Source organism: Antechinus flavipes, chromosome 2 (assembly GCF_016432865.1).
Source record: "Antechinus flavipes isolate AdamAnt ecotype Samford, QLD, Australia chromosome 2, AdamAnt_v2, whole genome shotgun sequence".
In the NCBI taxonomy this organism is placed as follows: Eukaryota; Metazoa; Chordata; class Mammalia; order Dasyuromorphia; family Dasyuridae; genus Antechinus; species Antechinus flavipes.
The window spans coordinates 398,822,517-398,839,138 of NC_067399.1; the positions used below are offsets into that span (position 1 = coordinate 398,822,517).

Below are 16,622 nucleotides of genomic sequence, written 5' to 3' on the forward strand. Positions count from 1 at the left end.
TCCAAGCCCAAAGTACTACTCGCTCTGCCCCCTAGTGCTCTCAGTCTTAAAAGGTAGATCTACGGTTAGAACATGGAGCACAGAATGTTAAAACAAGATCTGGAAGTAATTATAATTCAAAGAAAGAGATGAAACAGGACTCTCCTAATACCATTTGAAAAATAGTTAAGACAACTCTGGCTGGGAAAACATAATTTATTCTGGAAATAAAAATTGAGCAATGCCATTTCCTACCCATTTATGGATCTTTTATTATTATCTAGACCAAGGAATGATTTTGTTTCTCCATTCTACTTACTAAGCCCCATATCCTTCTGTGATCTTTTATTCTCTGACCATCTCTCATTCTCACTGTCTCTATCTCCTCACTGAGCCTCTATTCTTTTGCTGAACTTTCATTCCTTTGCTGAGCTTCCATTCTCTCACTCTTATTCATCATTCCTTTCACTGAATTCCAATTCCTACACTGAAACCCAATTCCCTCACTGAAACTTTATTCCTTTATTGATCTCTCATCCCCTCTGTGAATCACCATCTCCCTCTGAGCCCTTGGTACCAGTGAGTAAGCATCGAGATTATTCTCAAAATTGTGAGGGGGTATGAGGAATGGAGTGGGGGTGGTTTTTCAACAGCAGAATTGGATGATGTACAAGATCCTCATTCCTCCCAATCACAGAATTCCCAGAGAATACTCCATTCTTACACTAACTGCGGGCTTCTTGGGTCCTTCTTTTTCTCCAGGATCTCCAGGATCAATTGAGTACCTTCAGTTAGTCCAAAAAAATATTCATCAAGAACTTGCTATGAACAGAACTTTGTGCTAGGTGCTGGGAAAAATTCTAAGATGTATATGAAGTCTCTGCCCTCAGGAAAGTGAGGGATAAAATGAGGAAGAGATAAATCTGAATCTCTCCACTGACTACTAGGTGTGTGATTCTGGGCAAGTCCCTTAACCTTGTTTATCTCACGACAAACAGCACGAGTTAAAATAAGTACAAAGTATATGTGTCTGTGTGTGTGTACACATGTGCACTGAAGTGGTCCTCATCAAGATTTAGGGAGGTTCAAAGGAGGATGGGTTGTTTTCTTACTTTCTAACTGGTAGAATCAAGTAAGCTCAGGTACCTGCTGAAGCCAGCTCAAATAGAATCCCAAGAGTCAACTGTTAAATTTCCAGTGTAAGTATTTACAATTCTGAAATTTGTAGTAAATGCTATAAATCAGGGCTTAATTTATTGTTTTGTCAATTGTCTAAAATTAAGAAAAATATAGGGAAAATGTTAATGATGCATATTTAAAAGTTCAAAATGTCTTCTCTCTTTTCAGAGAGCCACTTGTAAAGTATTGACTAGCACACCTGAGTAAGATTTTGCAAATGTGATATTTGAAGTGATATAGGATTTCAACAGGCAGGGCTAGAGTAGGGATGAAAAGATATTGTAGGCATAGAGGATGTCCTGAGCTAAGACCCCTAGGTGGAAAAGCAAAATGCAACTCTAAGGGGTCTGTAAAGTATCAGTTTTATTTAAACTGATCTGTCAGTAGAATTGAGGAATTTTGGGAGAAGAGTGATATGAAGGAAAGTAATGTAGCACTAGATTACAAGGGTCTTGAATGCCAGGCTAAGGAATTTGCCTTTTATCCTGTTGCAGGGGACAGTGATACTTGAGCAAGGGGAAAAGAGCTATGCTTTAAGGAAGACAATTCAGGGACAGCTAGATGACACAGTGGATAAAGCACCAGTCCTGGAATCAGGAAGCACATAAAATCTGGCTTTAGATACTTTCTAATGTATTTCTAAATTTCTAATAATTTCTAATTATTAATAATCTAATCTAAAATAATTTCTAAATGTGTGATCCTAGGCAAGTCACTGAACTCTAATTCCCTCCAAAAAATTTTTTTCAGATTTTGGAAGTTGATTCATAGACTTCACCATATGGTAGAAAAAGCAGAGTCAAAGAATCTGTGTTCAGCTGCTATCCCAGATGACCTTGGACAAATCCACTTTCTTGATCTGCCAAGTGAGGGGGTTGGATTAGTGGGTCCCTGAGGTTCTATCCAACTCAAGATCTCATGACTGGCAGCCTCAGCAGGCTAGAATAGATAAGAGGAATTCCCCCCATTTTACAGATGAAGAAACTGAGATTCAAAAGGACAAAAGGATTTGGATTCAGACAAAGAGCCTAGATTTAGATTCAGGACCTCAGATTACAAATCCATCATTCTTTAAAAAGGAGAAGACTTGGTAAAATGACTGGGGCAGAGAGGAAAGAAGTACACTGTTTACACATTCCTAAAGGGTCCATTTTCCAAGCAAAGAGACAGTTGTTGTGCTGGGACTTTTGGCTATGGAAATTCCCCCAATCCAATTTTAGTCAGGAAAACCTCAGATTTACGAGCCAAGAGCAGCATCCCAGAACCACCAAGAACCCATGCAGAGGGGCAGAACCAGGGGATCAGACAGGGTTTCCTTTGAGACCCTCAGAGAATAAGACTGTGAAAAGAGAGCACATAAACTGTCAGAACTGGAGAGGATGATAGGTTCATGGATTTAGAACTGGAATGGACTTAAAAGGTCTTCCAGTCTAACCCTCTCACTTTACAGAAGGTCAAGAGAGGCTATGTGATCTGCTCTTGGAGACCCAAGGAATATAATTTGCAGACACAGCATTTGAACCTGTCAATCCATCAATCCAGTGTGCTTTTCATGGCCTTGACTGATAGGCAAAGTGATTTGCCTATGGATCACATACCAAGTTCATGAAAAAGCCAGCACTAAAAGCACATCTCCCAAATGTCTGCCTTGTGATCTCTATACCGTCCCATGCCATCTGCCTACATCTATTGTTCTCAATGTAGTTACCAGCATCCCCCCCCAGGTTCTGTGTACCCTACAAAGAAGCCAGGCACAGCCCTATAGAAATCACCCTGGATTTTTCATTCCCTGTGGTGAAGATGGCCAGGTAGCTCAGTGATGAAAATTCTGGGCCTGGAGTCAAAAAGTCTCATCTTCATAAATCTGAATCTCTCCACTGACTACTCCTGGCAAGTCCCTTAACCTTGTTTGTCTCAATTTCCTCATCTGCAAAATGAAGGAAATGGCAAATCATCCTAAATAAGATCATGAAGAATCAGACATGATTAAAAAGGTCCACAGCAACAAAATAGTGAGGCTAAGTCCTTGAGTTTCTGTTGTGACTATATCAGTACAGGGAGTGTGGATGGCAATGGAATACTGCTTCTGATGTAGGAGGTGGCCGGCCAATGCCTTGGTTAATTAGTTTTGACTTATTGGTTTTTCCCTCTTTTTCTTTGTTATAAAGCAGAGGTTCTTAATATTTTGTGTGTGTGTGTCATAAATTCCTTTGGAAGTGCAGGAAAACCAATGGACTCTATCAAAATTATGATTTTAAAGGTATAAAACATACAAGAATACAAAGAAAATGGTATATTGCAGTATAGCTAACAAAATATTTTTTAAACAGCAAAGCAGAAATTCAAAGACTTCAGGTAAAAGTCCCTGCTTTAGGAACAGATAATTGTCCAGTTTGACTGGAAAAGATGTGGAAAGTAGTTTGAGACAAGGCTGAAAAAAATGGAGTGTTTCAAGATTTTTGAGGACCTCAAATGTTACGAGTTTGAACTTAGCTCTAAAGGTTAGGCATACTGGGAAGGGAAGAATGGGGATATATTGAGAAATGCAGGAAACACAAAAAACAAATTTAACAATTATATTCTAGAATGTAATTTAAAGTTACATTAAAAATTACATTTTTAAAGATAGTTTGTGGTATAGTAGATGAAGTATTGGATCTGGCATTAGGAAGATATGAGTTCAAAACTGGCCTCAGATACTTCCCAGCTTTGGAACCCTGAGAAAATCACTTAGTTATCTTAAATTTCCTCAGTTGTAAAATGGGGATAATAATAGCTCCTATCTCTCAAGTTGTTTATGAGAATCACGTAAGATCATATTAGTAAATGTGCTTAGCACTGTACCGAGTCCACAGTAAATACTATATAAATGCTCATTCCCTTCCCTAAAGATTTCCCCTATCTATGAAACTCTTTCCTTTCAGAGGGCATTCACTGGCAGATTTTCAAAGTATCATCTCCATACACAGAAATGCAAGGCTTCCCAAGATAGGGAGAGGCAGACAGAAGGGACTTGAAATAACCCTTCAAATGGGGGAGAGGAGGGGTTAATGGATCTAAAACTGTCTCTGCCTGCCATCACATCAGAGGGCAAAGCAGCAGGGAAGGGTTTCAAAGCTGTCCTAAGAGACAACTCCTCAAAAAGGAAGGGAATCCAGGGGGACTGACTAACCCTGGTGCATTGTGATAAATTCCCCTTGGCCCCTATGGCCTCTTTCTGGGAGAATATAGCCAGGACAGCAGGAGCTTCTGTTTATTCAATTCCATTCAATAATAAACATTTATTAAGCACATACTTAATTGAGTACAGAGCCCTGCTAGAGGTGCTGAGGAAACACAAAGATTAAATAAAAATATAACCCTTTCTCTCATTTACTTTACTGTATAATATGGAGATATAATATAAACACAAATAAATAAGACATGAAACAAAATATTCATATAGTATAGTATTTCAAGAGCAGCTAAGTGACACAATGGATAGAGTAGTACCCCTCCTCCCCCTGGAGTCAGGAGGACCTAAGTTCAAAGACAACCTTAGATACTTACTAGCTGTGTGACCCTGTGCAAATCATTTAACTTGTTTGTCTCAGTTTCCTCATTTATAAAACTATCTTAAAAAGGAAATGGTAAAGCATTTCAGGATCTTTATCAAGAAAACCCCAAAAAGGGTCTCAGAGAGTCAAACACAGCTGTTTGACATAACAATAAGTGTTTTAAGGTTTACAAAGTGATTTTCTCCTGTCACCCTATGAGTTGAATATTGCAAGTATCATTGTTCTCATATTACAGATAAAAAATGATTAGTCCAGGGTTATCCAAGCTGAACTCAGGCTACCACACTATATCTAACAAGGGCAGAACAAATAGAAGCAATAGGTTTTCAGCATCCATGAAGGGAAAAAATATTATTGACTGAGGGAATCATAAAAGACTTCCTAGCTGATATAACATCATAATTGGACTTTAAAGTATAGATAGCAAAGAAACAAGCATTTATTAAGTGCTACTATGTGCCAGTCCTTGTGCTAAGCATTTCAAAAATATTATTTCATTTGGTCCTCACAACAACCCTGGAAAGTAGGTATTGTTATTATTATTATTATTATTATTATTATTCCCATTTTACAATTGAGGCAAATAAAGGTTAAATGAGTTTTTTATTTATAATCATAAAATTATAAGTGTCTGAGGACTTCTTGACTCAAGATGTAATACTCTATCCACTCTCTCATCAAGCTGCCTCAGGGAGATACCTTAAAATTCAATAGAAGTAGAGATTAAAAGGAAAGAAGGGACTTCAGACATAGAAAACAACAACAGTAAAGTCAAGGACTCAATTTGTGAAACTCATTGAGGAGGGAGCATCTCAATTTAACTAAAGAGTCCAGGCTAGGGATGACAGTAGTACTTAGTACTCTTCTGTGAAAGAAGAGTAACACTTGATTATGGAGGAAGATTATGCTAAGAGAAGGAGTTTGAATTTAGTAGACAAAAGGAGACCACTTTCCTCCAGCTATTCAACTGAAATAACTCCTGAAACCCTCCTGAAACTAGGAGGGTTAATTGACTTACCCAGGTTCATACAGCTAGTAAGTGTCTGAGACCAGATATGAACTCAGGAAGATTAATATTTCCTGAGCCTGGTGCTCCATCCACTGTGCTAGAATTGATAGTGAGGAAATATTACCACATCATCAAACATCTCTGTCACATGATAACTTTTTCAAAAAGTTGGCAATAAATGAGAGGAGAAATGTTACAAATTAATTAAATGGAATAGAAGAGTCTGTGAAACTTTCTTTTCTTTAAGGTATGGAAAGACCTACATGGAAATCCATTGGAAAGAGCTGCTGGAGAAGGAGAGAAAGGAGATGAATGATAATAGAAGTGATTGTTGAAACAAAAAAAGAAAAGAATTAAGAGAGAATGGGATAAAAATATCCAGGTAGATGGAGACTGAATGTAAATCAACACATGCTATGTTCACTTTTTCTCCCTATTTTTCTGGGGTTTTTTCCCCTTATGATTTTTCCCTTTTGTTCTGATTTTTCTCTCCCAACATGATTCATAAGGAAATGTATTTTTTAAAGATAATAATAAAAAGAACCCAGTTAGCAGGCTAGTCTTAGTTTAGTCTGAGATGGGATGCTGCTACTGAATTTTAAGGGAGGAGAGAAGATTCTAAGGGAGCTCATTTCAGATGGGTTCTATCTCAGTGAAGTAGGAGTTTAAGTAAACTGTTGTTAAGGGTTGAGGCTGCCTTTAGGGACTTTAGTAGAAAAGAAAAGCTCTGGAACCATTTCTGTGAGGATGAACTATTTGCCCACTTTTGAGCTTGTCAACTCAACTCAATAGTAACTGTTTTACTATCTAACCTACTACTATCTATCACTCCTGGCTAACACATTGCACAAGAGAATGAGAGACCATAATAAATGTCTTGCTGAAATCCAGGTCTGCTATGTATAGTGTATGGCCCTGTCAAAGGATGTGAAGCTAGTCTGTCATGATTTATTCTTTATGAACCCATGCTGGGTCATAGTAATCACTGCTTCTTTTTCCAAGAACTCACAAAATATCACTTTAATAATGTATTCTGTCAAAAGAAGAGGAGGACCTGAGCTGAATAGTGACTGTGGGAGTGAAGAAGAAAAGAATTAGAGAAATATTTCTAAAGATTTCTAAAGATTGGACAGGATGAGGCAATGCTCTGATTTGCACAAACTTATACTACAACCATTCTACAGCTTCCCAGAAAAACTATCATTGACTGAGGAGCTGGATCTGTCAGGGTTTTCTTTTTGCCCTCATCTCCCCAGTTCTGCTTAGGCCCTTCCCTTATCAAAAGGCAGAGAGGTCTGAAAGATCTATGCTTTCTTTAGGAGGTCTTCTATTGTCCCCTCCCCCTATTTATTCCCACCCCCCACACTCTGGAGCCCTAGCTCCATTCATAGGCTGCCCAAACTCAGTTCCTGTCCCCTCCTCTTCTTCCCCTCCCCACAACAGCATAAGGAAAACTACAACAAACTGACAGTTTCCCATCAGCTGGGGGTTTGGAAGGACATCTTAGGAATCTGGAAAATTTGCAAAGCCCTTTAAATCCCTGGGGCTTCGACGGCCCTAGGGACTGGCCTGAAGCCCAATCCTTTCTGGGAAAACGGCTGCAGACTGAGGCTGAAGCTGAGGGTCTCCCCTCTCCAACACTGGTCCCTGGTCTTCTGTTTGCTTATCTTGATGTCTCATTCTTTAATACTCCCCTCTCACACTCCTTCCCTCTTCCCCTGATAATCCTGGTTCCCTTTCTAATCTCCCCCAGACCAGTACCCCACTTCTCCTTACAACTCTAATTCTCGATCTCCAGTCTGATCCACCCCCTACAGCCCACTTCTCTCTTCATAGTCTGTCTCCCCTCATTATCCTTCCTTCCCTCACAGCCCCTTCCTTTCCTTCAATATCTCCCCTCCCTTACTAGCCCACATGCTTAACATCCCCCTCCCACCCTGCCCATTCTCTGGCCCCTCAAGCCACCCCTATCCCCCCCAGGCCCCGCCCCCTAGCTCTGGCAAACAGACCCTCCGCTGTTAAGATACTGAGCCAGGAGAATGGAGCCCAGAAAACCCCGTGGTTTTGTGTGAATGGGGGCTGGAGTGAAGGGGGTGGGGTGCTAGCTCTTGGGGCACCGGGTGGAAGAGGGGGAAAAGTGGGACCCTTATAGTGCGGATGGCTCACTGCATAGGGGCCAACTGGGCGTGGGGATGGCAAAGGAGATTCAACTCTCGCAAACTGACATCTCCCAACCCTGTTCTGGACTTCTCCCATCTGGTTTCGCTAAAAATATTTTCCATTTTCAACTTGACCAAAGTGCTGCTGAAACATGGCAAAGGGGCCCTGGAAATGGGGCGGGGCGGGGGCAGGGAGTGTTGGGGACCCGGGCACCTACCTTATTGCCTTACAGGATTCTCTTGCCTTCGCCTCGTTCAGTGCCTGCTCACAAACACCCTACTTTCACGCAGCCCCCAGATGCCTCTTCCCCGCCTGCCTCCAAGCTCCCCTCCCTTGGCCCCAGTGGAGGGGCCTCCAGGCAGCAGGAGTGGGCAATGGGGCACAGGGAGAGCAGCGGGCCCCAAGGACCAGCAGCAGCAGGGACGGAGACAGTTCTAGAGCATCCTTGGGAGAAACTCCAGGCTCAGAGGGCCTGCCTAGATTGTGCTCTCTCTGGATGCTCGACCCCGAAGGGGCTGAGTTCAAGGAGTTAGGAGGCAAAGGAAGGCTCGGCCCTCCTTGTCCACTCTGCTTACAAAGTTTTCTCCTGCCAGGCGAGGAGGATGGCTGGGTGCAGGGCACTCAGGTCTCAGGCAGAAGTGGCAGCAGCAAGAAACTGACACAAGTCTGAGTGAGGAAGCAAGCTCTGTCTCCTACAACTTGGGGGGAAAGGCCGGAGAGGTCCCTTTGATTGGTCTCTCTGAGTGAGAGAGGGTGTGTGAGAGGGAGGGAGGGAGGGAGGCAGGCAGGCAGGCAGGGAGTGTGAGAGAGGGAGGGAGAGGAGTGTGTGTGTGCGTGTGTCTGTTTTCAATTTGGTCTTTTTCCCCTGAGTTTCTTGTTTTTCTTTCTCTTTTCCCTTCACTCTCTGCCTTCTCCCTCTTTCTCAGGATATGAGGGGATGTTTAGAAATTCCACAGCCCACGCCAGCAGCTGAGTCATTTGTATTAAGAGAGGCCAGCCTGCTCTGCCCAGGGTGGTGACTCCCCCCTCCTTTCCCCTCTTTAGGCTGGGCACAAAAAAGGGTCTGGGGGCTCTGCTGCTGACAGGAAAGTCACAGGTTGGCAACCCAGTGATAGCCAGGGTTGGCAGGGATTGTGTGCCAGGCGGATAGAGCAGTGCCTGGCTGGGCACCTCTGGGAGAGGGACCCCAGGAGACAAGGAAAAATAGGAGGTCATCCTTTACGATGTTGTTGGGTAGTCTGTCGTTCCCCAATCTCTGAGCCTCATTTTCCTCATCTGCAAAATAAATGGGTTAGACTAAGATTATTTGTAAGGGTCCTGCCAGCTCTGCCATTCCAAGATCCATCCGATTCTTATATTCTCTCTTCTAAGTTCCCTTCCAGTTCTAAAATTCTAGGTGCTATGTTCTATATTATAGTCAGGGCTAGAGTGTACATGGAAGGGGTGGGGGTGGGGGAGATAGCAGAGAGGGCAAGACCTTCCCTGCCTCCCCTTCTTGACTGGGGGCTAGGGGTATCTCCAGGGAGAAAAGGGGGTGGCTGAGAGAAGCAGAGCCGTAGCCTGGCTTCTGGTCATGATCAACCACAGACTGGTCCAGCACATCTGGAGTCACTTAGCCCCAGCAGTCGTTAACCCTTTCTGCCCTCCATTGCTGATGTGCCCATTGCTTGGACAATCCAACTTGATCTTCTTCCCTGAGCCCAGTAATCTCTAAGCACAAAACTAATCCTATGCGTTTCGCAACACTAGTCTATCAGAGAATAGGGTGGGGAGTAGTGAGATAGTAGTGAGCTATGGTATAGGTTTCAGATCCTTCAGACCTAGGAATTCTGGGTGAAAAGAAAAGAGTTTAGAATTTGAGCCAACTTAGTGGGAAGCAAAGTAGGGGACATTGTAGGAAAAATATCCCATTATTCTCAGAGGGGGCCATAAACCCTTGGAGAAAGAGAAGGGATAGAGGGGAGCAGATACATTGACAGTTAGAAGAGAAAGGATGTGGTTGGTTTGGCGAGAGGCAAGGAAAGAGCCAATGCTATATGATGGAAAGAGCATTAGCCAGACATTTAGTTGTGGTCCTGTTCTTGTCTCATTATGTACCTATAGGCCAAGTCTAGAGACCATCATATATGGTACAATGCTTAGAACATTTCCTGACTTGCAGAGAGCAAGACTGAGTGTGAGTCCTTCCTCAGATACTTGCTAGCTGTGTGACCCTGAGCAAGTCACTTAATCTCTATCTGTGAACAATATTTACTCCGTAGGGTTGTTGTGAGGATCAAATGAGATTATGCATTAGATAAATACTAGCTATTATTACAGTTGCCTCTGTTCTTTAGGTCCCTATTTCCTCATCATTAAAATGGGGAGTTTAGAAATTATGTGATTTCCAAGGCTCCTTCCAGTTTTAGCATATGATATCAATGACTCCTGGTCAGGATGCTTTTGAAAGGATTCATGTTTCAGATGTGTTTGCACTTAGATGACCTCAGAGGTACCTTCCAGTTTTGAAAGGATGTGATTCTGTGGCCCAGACAACAGCTCTGCCCTCTAAAGCCAGACTTCCAAGCTGCAGCCAGGGCTGAAAGAACAGTACCCCCCTCTGCTGGCTGCCTGGGCAACTCCTCTCCTAGGGAGGGAAGGTCCCCCCGGGGTAGAGCACTGCCACAAAGACCCCTCCCCATTCTACATAGAGACCTCTAGAGGCAATGAGGACTCTTTTTTGTTTCTAAAGTCTTGCTATCGGTCTGGGATGTCAATTACCTCCATTCCAGCCATGGGCCTGTAAGAAACTGAGACTGGCTTCCCTGAGAGAAATTTGTGGGGAAAGAAACAAGAGTAAGAGACAGTTGGAAGGTATTCTGAAATTTGGGGGTTGTAAAGAGAGTTTACAAGGTGGATATATAGGAAGACTTGAGGAGAGGATGAAGGAAGAAGACTCAGGTGAAAGAGGGAAATGAGAGTTAAGTTAAAAATAGAGAAGGTCTGGAAGTCAAGATGTCAAAGCTGAAGGAGGAGAGGAAGAACAGGGAAGAAGAAGGTGGTTGGTAGGATGAGGTTCGTATGAAAAGTTGGTTCAAACTAGGAGGGAAGAGGGAAATGTTCAGAGTAGGTGTCAGGGTGCTAACAAGGTTCAAACGAGGTGAGGAGAGTGAGGTTAGGGTAAAGCCCCCCAGAAGCCCTTGCCAACTGAAGCTCTCCAAAGGATTCATCGGCAAAAAAAAAGGACTGAAGATGTTCACTGCCAGTCAATACAGTGAGCAGGAGGAAATTTGCAGTGACCTACATTGATGGCCATGTTTGTATTTCTGCTTCAGTCAAATTATTGTTATCTATACTCAAAGCCTAGGCTACTCCAGTTTCTGGAAGACACAGTATAAGGTATGAGGAGTGCCTCTCCATTCTATAGAACATTAAAGGGAGTTCTATTCCTTAAAAAGTAATAGAAATAACAATCAAACAAACCAAGCAGAAGGAGGGCTAAGAAATGAAAAGCCTAGAGAAATAGGAATGGTAGGAAGTTGGAGGCTAGAAGGTCACACAGAAGAAAAAGAACTGAACATTTGGGAATAAAGAAATAGATGAGGAAAACATTTCTTAAAAATAGGCAGGATAAAAAGGAAGCCTGCTTTGTACAAACTTAAGATTTACTAAGGCGGCTAAGTGATTCAGTGTCTAGAACATGAGGCACAGAGTTAAGAAGACCCTGAGTTCAAACCCATCTTCAGTCACTTACTAGGTGTGGTGACCCTAAGGAAGTTATTTAATTATTGTTGGCCTCAGTACAATGAAATAATAACAGCTATCTCCCAGGATTGTCATGAAGATAAATGAAATATTTGTAAAAGTTCTTTGTAAACTTAAAAGTATTATTTAAATATTAAATAGCTAACTCCTAGTAATTTCTTGAGGAGGAGGAGGGAGCTATCTATCTGAAGAAGAAGCAATTGTTAGTCCTCTAAGAAATAAATAGGTGTGAATCCATAAGGGCTATCAAATGAAAGATCATCCTGTAAGGATCACAGGAAGATGAGACAAAAGGGGTGGTTGGTGATTCCCTTCAGCAGGGAGTATCCTGCTGTTTTCTTAAGACATGTATTCAAGACTTGACAAGGACACTCCTAAAGTTTGCCATTCCACATGCATACTACATACTTCTAGTAATTTGAATTGCCAGAAGGCACCTAGAAAGATTACAAAGTCTTGGGTAATACTGAAGACCTAAGAGGCACAAGTGATTTCTTTCTTTCTTCCTTCTCTTTTTTTCCTTCCTTCTTTCTTTCCTTCCTTCTTCTTTCCCTCCCTCCCTCTTTCTTTCTTTTCTTATTTTTTCACTGATGCTCACAGAAAGTAAGGGCTTTAGCTTTTGGCAAAGTGGGAAAGTGAATTGATTAAGAAGATGGTATTTAAGAATGAGAAATGAATTTCTGGCCAGAAATGTCATGGAAATGACTGAACATCTAATAAGGGCTAATAAGACCATATTTGTATGCAGTCTAGCAAATATAATGAAAGAAATTTAAATGAACCAAAGATGAAGAAAGTGTGTATATTCACCAGTGTATATGTAAATAAAGTATGTGTGTATATATAAAAGTGGTTACAGTACAAAAAGAAAAATAAACATAGACATTCTCAGAAATTTGTAGGAAACAAAAATTCCCAAAAGGATCTAATAATAAAACCCGTTTCATATGTACAGAAAAAAACTAAAACTAAAACTAACTAGGCACCCTAGTTCAAAGAGGAATATGTGATCCTATAGGTATTACTGAGACTTGGTACAATGAGAATTATGTCTGTAATAATAGACTAGATAGACATATCTTATTCTAAAGAAACAAGATAGGTAAAGAAGAGGGTGAGGGAGAGGGATAAGAGAATGGCATTGTATCTTAAAATATATTCGTGTGAAGAAATCTAGGAATCAGAGGGAAGAATCATGGTTCAGAATAGTTAACTGCAGATGAAAGAATAAACAAAAGTAATATTGAAATCTGAGAATACTATAAAGTAGACTCCCTGAATAGAAAGAGGGAGTAAATGAGGAATACAAGAAATAGATGACAAGTCTAGCACAGAAGTATTATGTAATAATGACAAAAGACTTCAAATATTAATTATCCCTTGGAGCCCTCTATTCCAAAAGCAGAACCACTAACAGTTTCTTGACTTTGCCTTAAAAAGTGGAAGAGTCAAAGAAAGGAAACTCTATTCTGTATTTGATTCTTACAAAAAAAAAAAGGAGTCACTAGGGTGGAAATGATAGTGACCTAGAAAAGAAGTACCTATACCATCGTGGATTTGTGATAAAGAAGAGGAAAGTTGGGACTAGTATATCACAAATTATAATTTTTGAGAAAATACATGTCAAAGGGTGAGAAAACATAAGTAAGATCCCATGGACTAAATTTCTACAAGGAAAGTCAGACCAGAAGGACTAGGGTGCTCCCAAGAATAAAATTCTGATCACAAAACCCAACAGCATCAATGAGGATTTAAAAGGAAGGTGGGGAGTTTTTTTTTTTTTTGTTTGTTTGTTTGTTTTTTTAAGACTTCAATAAGGATACACAAAAAAAGAACTCAATAGCCAGTTCAGATTTTTTTTATTTTTTATTTGTATTTTATTTTTTCAAATACATGCAAAGATAATTTCCAACATTCACTTTTACAAAAACTTGTGTTTCAGATTTTTCTCTTTCCTCCCCCTTCTTCTCTTCCCAAGACAGGAAACAATCTGATATAGGTTAAAGTGCAATTCTTCAAAACATATTCCATATTCATAAAGCTATACAAGAAAATGGGGAAAAAAACACAAGAAAGGAAAACAAACAAAAACAACAAAAAATTATTGTTTGATTCACATTCACTCTTCATAATTTTCTCTCTGGATATGGATGGCACTTTCCATCACAAGTCTATTAGAATTGCCTTGAATAGCCTTATTACTGAAAACACCCAAGTCCATCATGTTTGATCATCACATAATCTTGTCATTACAATGTATTGTTGGTCTTGCTCATTTCACTTAGCATCCAATTTAGATTTTTTTTTAAAGATATGTATTATATAGAGAACCCCTCCTGCATCACTGCCTTGTCATAGCAGATTATCTTGTGTAGCTCACTGAAACTACGAGCTATCTTGTGGAGGGTTATCTTGAACTGGTCATAATAGAGAATTCTGACAATAAGTGTTCCACTGCAGAAGGAAATGGCAAATCATTATAGAATCTTTGCCAAGAAAACCTCATAAATAGTATTAAAATGCTAAAAGATAATTAGAAAATGATCGTCTTCCAAAAATAAAAAAAGAGTAAATAACAAACAACTGCTTATTGGATATTTTGAATTGGATATTACAGAGTCATCTCAAATTCAATATATCCTAAAAAAGGGAAAAGGACCTACATGTGCAAAAATATTTATGGTAGCCCTTTTTGTAGTGGCAAGGAACTGGAAACTGAGTAGATGCCCAAAAGCTGGATGGCTGAGTAAGTTATGCTATATGAATGTTATAGAATGCCTTATCTTGGCATATATTTTGAAAATAATAAAATATTATTTTAAAAAAACATACAATGGAAGACATATACTGTAAAAAAAATTCAACACACCCAAATACAGAACTCATTTTATTTTTGTCAATAGTATTTTATTTTCTCCAATTACATGCAAAGATAGTTTTCAACATTCACCTTTGCAAAACCTTGTGTTCGAAATTTTTCTTCCTTTCTCCACAAGACAGCAAACAATACATTATAGGTTAAGCATGAGCAATTCTTCTAAATGTATTTCCTTATTCATCGTGCTGCCCAAGAAAAATCAGCTGAAAGGAGAAAAAAAAACAAGAGAAAGAAAAAAACAAGCAAATAAACAACAATAAAAAGGTGCAAATACTGTGCTTTGATCCATATTCTCCAAAGTTCTCTCTCTGGATGCAGATGGCACTTTCCATCCCAAGTCTTTTGGAATTGCCTTGAATCACTGCATTGTTGAAAAGAACTAACTTCATCACAGTTGATCATCACATAATCTTATTGCAGAATTCATTTCTTTCGTTTTCATTTCACATTCTATCTCCCATCTATGTATTTTACCACTGGCTGGCCCTCAATACTTCCTCCTCACCTCTTCCTCATAGAATTCCTTCTATCTATAGCTCAAATGCCATCTTTTACACAAAACTTTTCCCAATCCTCCTCCATTTGCTAGTACCTTCTCTTTTAAATGCCCTGTATTTAGCAATCTTATATTTGTTTTGTATTTATTAGGTATACATTTAACATACTTGAAATTTTTCTCCCCTCAAATCAATTGATGAGTTAAAGGGAATGTCTTCCCCCAAATATGTGAAGACTTGCCCTTTTTAAAATGGGCAGATGAGAGTAATTGGTTCCAACAGTCATGGAGGCAACTGCAGCAGGCACTGGAGAGTATTCAGATCTTGATCAAGCATCAAGGGTCATCCCTGCATCTAGGGCCATTTCTGGTCAGATTGACATGTCTTTATCACTGAAATTCGATGATTCTGGAAGAGAGACTAACAACTTTGTGCAACTTTGGCTTATTTAAATCCAATGTGAGTACAAGTCATAGCATCACCCAAGACATCATGGTCCTACTACCAGCATGGTGCCTAGAACATAATAGGTGCTTAATTAATGTTTTTGATTGTTTTTCCCCCAAACCCAACCTGCTTCCAGATTTTCCTATTTCTATCTAGTGCACCCAAATTCACAGTGCTGATTTCATCTTTGACTACCACCTTGTTTCTGCCTCTGTGACATCTCTCACATATATTCCCTTCTCTCTACTCACTAAACTATCACCCTAGTTAAGGTCCTCAGCACTTCTCTTTTATGATTGTTCAGCCCTATTTGTGACTCCATTTGGGGTTTTCTTGACAAAAATTCTAAAGTGATTTGGCATTTCCATCTCTGCATATGAGGAAACTGAGGCAAACAAGTTAAGTGACTTGCCCAGGATCACACAGGTAGTAAGTGTCTGAAGCTAGATTTGAACTCAAGAAGATGATTTTCTTGATCCTGGGTTCTGCACTCTCTCCAATACGCCACCATTTCCTTGAATTATTACAATAACCTCCTAATTGGTCTCTGTATCTCTGCCTTGTAGCTTCATGATTCAATCCATTACTTATATAGTCATCAAAATGATTAATCTTATAGTGCAAAGTTAACCATATGACTCACTAAATTCCAATGTTTCCCTTTAATCCCTAGGGTAAAATATAAAGTTTTCTGTTGGGATTAGAAGTTCTGCACATATTGAGCTCCTGCTACCTTTGTTGCTTGAATACATATTGCTCTAATTCATACCATCTATGATCTAGCTGTCGTCCCCTCCCACTCCCTACCACATGACATTCCATCACCATCTCTTCTTCATGCCTTTGCACTGACTGTCCTCCATGCTTGGAATACACTCTATCCTCATACTGCCACCTCTTTTTTTCACATGAGAGAACTGAGGCAAACTGGATTAAGTGACACAGACAGTAAAAGCCTGAAGCTGATTTTTGAACTTAGGTCTTGCTGACTCCAGGCCTAACATTGAATTCACTAACCATTTAACTGTCTTCGTCTGGCACATAGTAGGTACTTAATGTTTATTTATTGGTTGACTATGGATCTTAGCTTTAATTCATTTTTAAATTCAATTTTATTTTAAGCTTTAGTTTTGAATTCTCTCCCTTCTTCCTCCCAATCTCTCATCCATTGA

At 40.1% G+C, this 16,622-nt stretch overlaps 1 protein-coding gene across 1 annotated transcript in view; it reads right to left on the reverse strand.

Annotated features, from left to right (window-relative positions):
* The window catches only part of PDGFRB (platelet derived growth factor receptor beta), a 74,824-nt gene extending 65,979 nt beyond the window's left edge, over positions 1-8,845 (reverse strand). Inside the window, exon 1 of the mRNA XM_051978693.1 lies at positions 8,102-8,845. The gene's annotated coding sequence lies outside the window, so the exon portion shown is untranslated. The remainder of the gene's footprint in view (positions 1-8,101) is intronic.
* Positions 8,846-16,622: the final 7,777 nt, after the last annotated feature.